The 5,844-nt window shown below is 30.0% G+C and overlaps 1 pseudogene; it reads right to left on the reverse strand.

Moving 5' to 3' along the window:
• Nucleotides 1-3,227: 3,227 nt before the first annotated feature.
• The window catches only part of LOC108746692, a 6,973-nt pseudogene continuing 4,356 nt past the window's right edge, over nt 3,228-5,844 (reverse strand).

A 5,844-nucleotide genomic window follows, 5' to 3' on the forward strand; every position in this document is an offset into this window, starting at 1 on the left:
AGTTCAGAGTTCAACTGAAGAAGGCATCAAATATATAAAGAAATCTTGAAGCAAAAAAAAAGAAAAAATGAAAAACAGTACAGGTGTAGAATAAAACGTTGCCATATCCTAAGCTAGCCAGATCTCTGGTAAATACATAGATATATGGTATTTACGGACGCAGTAGGAGAAGCGGAGGCAAGAATTTTGGATACGCTGTACACAATTTATAAGTTATTGACAGGATTGGGTAGTGCTAAGTTAAAAAAATAAAAATTAAATTAAAAAGTTAAAAAGCTAATTAATCTTAAGTTAACATAGTTACATTTTAGACTCTTAACTTTTTAACTTTATTTAGTTACATTTTATCCGTAACTATTAATTTTTTATTTAATTCTTTGAAGTCAAATCTCAGACATAATATGCGGCAATAGTGATAACTGAAAATGGCAAAAGTGAGAAAACTTATTACGTGTTGACCAATGAAATTATAAATATTCTAATGAATTTACTCACTTTTGTAATTTTCACCTCATTTTAAATTATTCAATCGACCCCTCATATTTCAGTCTGTTAGAACGGTTAGAAACCGTATATTTCGGTGTTTAGTTTCTGATAGGTTGAAATCAATTATTTCTTATTATTATCGCTACTCTAAGTTAAATTTTCAAGGTTTTAACTTTAACTTAACTTAGTTAAAAAAGAAAGTTAACTTATCCAACTCTGATTATTGATTAAGAGCTGGAACGTAGACAACATCGGCGTAATCGTAAAATAATGAAATAATGAGTAATTGAGAAAAAAGGAGTTTTGAAATGTAAGAAAAGGATGTGACCAAGGCTAGAAAGTAGACGGGCGTAAGCAGCTCGATACTTGACGGGCAATTGGAATGTTCATGAAGTGTAAACATGGACACCAAGAATCTTAATAGAGGAGGAGTGAGGAATTGGAACAGAGTTAAGAGAAATATCGAAGGATTGAATATGGGATAATAATGTTGAGAAACCCACAATTAGCGAGAATGATTTAGAGAGATTTAAATGCAACGAATTATTAGTAGATCATTCGGGAATAAATTTTAGAAGATTTTTATTTCAAGCAGAACAGGCTGCAAAAGCATCGAATATGTAAAACAAATTTGAAAAAAATTACGTCTGCATACATGGAAAGCTTAGAGGATAGAAAAACATTAGACAAATTAGAGATAAAAATATTAAAAAGTAAAATTTCGTAAATGGAACCCTGAGGTACTCCAGAAAAAAACAGCAGAGAAAAGAGGAAAAGAATTATATTTCAGGACCTTTCTCTGCTGAGTTCGATTTTTAAAGAACGAGCAGATTAACAAGAGAGCCGAATGGGAGAGACTGCATAGCTTGAATTTGACTAAAAATAGGTCATGGTTAACGATAGAAAGCCTTTTATAAAAACATTTTATAATTGTGTATTTGCTTATAATTGTGAATTTAAGACTCCTTTAATGCTCTCAATTAAAGATATTATTAAATAAAAAGATAAGTAATTTAAATTTAATATTATTATATATAGAGACCAGGAGTACATTTAAAAATTGTTACCTTAAAACGACAAAAGCTAATGGGAATTAATATGTTGACGAGAATCAATTTAATGATATAGGTGATGAGTACTTTGACTTCATCCTGCATAATACTTATGAAATAGTAAAAAAAATACGTAAGAGAGCCCCCCCCAAATGGCTAAAGCATATAGATAAGAAAGATACGCCCTAGGTTGTCCACGGGGATATTCGAACATGCTTAATCCGAAGAACGAGCCAAAAATCAATAATGGTGCTAACGCTCTTTCTACTGTCTCTGTCATAGTTTCTAAGTCGTCGGCTAGTATTTTAACTGAATTAGTTCTTGCTGCATGAGACACAAACACTTTAAATATTTTTTATAAGATTTTCAGAATTAGTTTTCGCAGTTCCTTTAGAAACTTTGTGAGAACTACACTGTAATATTTGTACACTGGGGGATAACGTATGTAAATGCCGTTAAACCAACAAGTATTGAACATCAGAATGGACACAGATAATCTAGATTAGATTACCTTTCTTTTCATGTAATTTTTATTTATAGATTAAGGCCATCAGTTATGGATCCCCCTTGAAAAAAATTCATATTTTTATTCAGAACGATATCAAACGTTTTATGAGATGTTTTAGTAATGATGATTTAGTAATTATGATTAGTCATATAGATTATGGATGAGAGAGAGATCTTATTTCATTTCGGTACTCTTGTATGTTTTAATTTTAATTAAATGTATGTACTAATTACGGATCAGTCTACCAAATGTTTTATCCATTTTGGATTTAATTTCAACTGAGGGCATGATATCGATTTTTTAAAATGAAATCTAATGATATTTACTACCTCCTATAAAAGCCATAAAGCAATTTTGGTAAATATACATTTTAGGTGACACGTCACCGATTCGAATGTTCTTTTGATATACTCGTATTGTAGGAGAGAAAGTTCTGAATGATTACTCATAAAAAGTGCGGGACGGTATTAATTTAGAAGATATAGTAAATTAATGTTCTCTCTATAATATGTAAAGAATAAATTTGAAAAATAATTAAATAAAAGATAAAAATAAACTTTAAATACATAAATACTAAAAAATGTTTTTATATAAGAGTCAAGATTTCATATAAGAAATAAGTATTTATCATATTTTATTTTGTCATACGCTGACACAAGAATAATCAACAAATAACATATTTAATTCTAATCAGTCTTTACAATAGATATGACACATTTACGTTATAATTATGGGGCAATAAAACTGAAGTTAGCAAATAATACATACAGTTACGTCTTATTCTCGATTTATGTTATCTTTATAGTATAGTTCTTTTTTTTATTTTACTCTATCTTTTTAAATTTGATCGTGTACTAACTGACATAAGAGAACATGTACAAATATACGTATACATTACAAAGTTACATGCAATGACTCATAGAATACAATAAATGTTATGTAATACATAATGTAACTAATTAATCCAAAAGAGGCATAAATGACTTTTTAATAATACATAATGAAATAAATATAATGTTAATTTATTATAGATATTTTAATTCACGAATTCTTAAAATAAAATTTCCAATGGCTTTGGTTGATTAGTTTTAAATATAAGTCGTTGTATATAAATAACTTTGTGTACAATATATAGTATATATATTTTTAGAAGTAGTATAAGATTTTTAGAAGTAAAAAATCTATAAAGTGGTCTGTTCTGTAAGCGTGGTGTCGCTCTCACACGCAGTATTTTGTGCCGACAAATTCAATTCACAATGATCGTTATTCTTCTCGCAAGCCTTCTTCGCCTGTTCTACAAAACTTTGCGCCATCTGATTGCTCGTCTTCTCCACCATTTGTGAAAAGTGACCAATTGGTTTGTCGTGTAACAGCTCATATGGGCAACCAAATTCCTATTCACATAATAATTCTAATTATCAAATGCATATAAAGATATCCTTTTCTTCAGGATATTACACAATTTTCCAAAAAAGCTCGTCGATTATTCTTTGTATACGTAACATTAAATTTTCAGGAAAAAGTATATTGTTAATAATAAAAAATCAATTTTAAATTTTCTAATTAATTTGAAGTATAATAAATTTTCTCTGTAAAGAATAAAAATTATGTTGGTCTTGAATAAGAATAACCCAATATTTAACCTTAAAGAATAAAATTTTACTTTTTAGAATGAATTTTATTCTAAATATTATATCTTTCAGAAATTAAACTGATCATGCTATTAATCAAAATTATTATAAGCAAATTTTTTAGATAGTTACACAAGAAATTATATCTCTTAATTTTGTTTTACAAAATCAATATTATTCATAACTCATTCACACTTTAATTGTTAAAACGAAAAACCTACCACGATAGAACCGTTCTCCATCACAATGATCTGATTGCTATCTATAATCGTATTCAAACAATGTGCAGTCGTGATAACGGTGCATTCTTTAAAACTGCTCCTTATTGTATCCTGAATTAAAGCATTCGTGCTAGAAATAGAGTTTCAAATTTACGGATGCAAATTTATAAACATGTTAAGATTTAAAATCTCTCACTCTCTCACTCTCTCTCTCTCTCTCTCTCTCTCTCTCTCTCTCTCTCTCTCTCTCTCTCACACACACACATTTATTAATATACATATAATTATTCAATCAAAATTTATTGTCTTTACCAAATGATATTTAAATACAATCCTAAAGACTCGTAAAGACTCACTGCGAATCAATGTTGACCGTGGTTTCATCGAGAACGAGCAAGTGATTGTTTCTAAAGATAGCTCTGGCCAGACATATGAGTTGCCTCCGACACTGAAGTTATAACCACCAGAGAAGATATCGTGGTCCAGCGTGACATCATTCAGCTCGACTTGCCGCAACACCTCCCACAGCTTCAAATCATCGTACTGATTAAACGGATCCAGATTGTAACGTAAACTCTCAGAAAAGAGCACAGGTTTCTGTGGTATAATGGAGATTTTGCGCAATTCACTCAGGCCCACCGTTCTTGTGTCTCGACCATCGATCTTGACTTTGCCTTTTAAACTTTCATTGAACAAATTGAAAGAGCGCTGAGATTAAGGAAGACTTGCCAGTTCGTCCAACTACCCAAACTTTCCAGCCAGACTCGATGGATATGTTCAAATTCTGTAAAGCTCGATTACGTGTTAAAACACAATAACACAAGTTTGTTAGAATGGACAGTCGGTTTATTTTATACTTTCAAAATTGGTGGATATGATATTTCATGTTGACATTCTTCAAAATCAATTGTCCTTGGGATTGCCATGTAGGTGGCGATGGATTGTCCGCGGTAATAGGTTCTTCCTTAGGAAGGTTTGTGTACTGAAGAATCCTTTCCACGGAGGTCATCAGTGAGACCGACTCGATGAACTGTTTTATGGTGTATTGTAGACAAACAATTAGAATCAATGACTGCGATATTGCTAGACCTGCTTTGCTGTCGGCTACATTGCCTGTACTATAAAGAACTTACAATAGTTTGAAGAATTAGAAAAAGAATCACACGCCGAAATAAGAATAGAAACTAAAAGCTTATTTAATTCTACTAATTAGTTCTTCTAAATTGTAGCTATTTACATTTTTATGAAATTCTTAGAAAAAAAATTTTAGAAAAAAAAATTTTAGAAAAAGAAGAACCGAGAAAAAAATTACAAGTCCAGGAAGCGATAATTATTAGAGTTAAAATGCTTGTATACTTGTTAACCAAATTAAACAGAGTCGTGGCTTATTTCGAGCTTATAATTAGAATGGCTTTTAATTAATACAATTGACATAAGTTACATAAATATAATATAATATTCTAAAACAAAATTAATCAATTTTAATCGATAATTTGTAACTTTGATATCATAAATATGTGCAAAAAAAGATCTACATTATCGTTAAGCTTTATTTTTTTATGGAGCTATAGCGATCATTACAACTTAATAATATTACACTCGACAAAAATATACTGATTTTCTGTATTCGGAATTAACGTTTTGAAAATTCTCAAAAAACTTCTAATAATATTTTTAACAATTCTTATATTTTAAATTTATAAAGATTTCTTTATATATATATATTGTTGGGAATGAGTGAATTCCAATAAATGATTGAAAGATGGTTTATTTAGGTAGTCAAAAACAGACATGACGACACATCGTATACAAAAACGGTTAGAGAGAAAAAAAACTGCCGGTAGGGCACGAATACAAAAAAACGCGCCTAGTGGCAAACAGAATATTAAATATAAAGATGTCGATAACTAATCGGCTGTGACTCGTATGTCGGTAATTCGCCGGGC

This window comes from Trachymyrmex septentrionalis, unplaced genomic scaffold (genome assembly GCF_001594115.1).
Source record: "Trachymyrmex septentrionalis isolate Tsep2-gDNA-1 unplaced genomic scaffold, Tsep1.0 scaffold187, whole genome shotgun sequence".
In the NCBI taxonomy this organism is placed as follows: Eukaryota; Metazoa; Arthropoda; class Insecta; order Hymenoptera; family Formicidae; genus Trachymyrmex; species Trachymyrmex septentrionalis.